Source organism: Sinocyclocheilus anshuiensis, unplaced genomic scaffold, assembly GCF_001515605.1.
Source record: "Sinocyclocheilus anshuiensis isolate Anshui unplaced genomic scaffold, SAMN03320099.WGS_v1.1 scaffold415, whole genome shotgun sequence".
In the NCBI taxonomy this organism is placed as follows: domain Eukaryota; kingdom Metazoa; phylum Chordata; class Actinopteri; order Cypriniformes; family Cyprinidae; genus Sinocyclocheilus; species Sinocyclocheilus anshuiensis.
Window position 1 is genome coordinate 2,023,810 of NW_015552655.1, and position 287 is coordinate 2,024,096.

The window sequence follows — 287 nt, forward strand, 5'->3', positions numbered from 1 at the left end:
ATATAGATTATAATACATAGTTGAAATAAATATGAATATTAAATATCAAATATAAAATAAAATATCTAAAAATAACATTTATAATAATATTTATAAATTACAATAAAAAAAATTTAAATATATAAATATTAAATAATAAATATTAATATAAATAATATATTAAATATAATATAATATATATGAGATTTATTTATGCATACGAAAAACTGAAAAAAAAAAAAAAAAAGTTTGGCTAAAAAACTTTGCCTTCATTCCAAAAATTTTTAAGTTCTCCCGAAAAAAAAAAC

General features: G+C 12.2%; 1 protein-coding gene across 1 annotated transcript in view; it reads right to left on the bottom strand.

Moving 5' to 3' along the window:
- LOC107667159 (SRC kinase signaling inhibitor 1-like) overlaps window positions 1-287 on the bottom strand; it is a 55,427-nt gene that overhangs the window by 11,612 nt on the left and 43,528 nt on the right. The window lies entirely within an intron of this gene.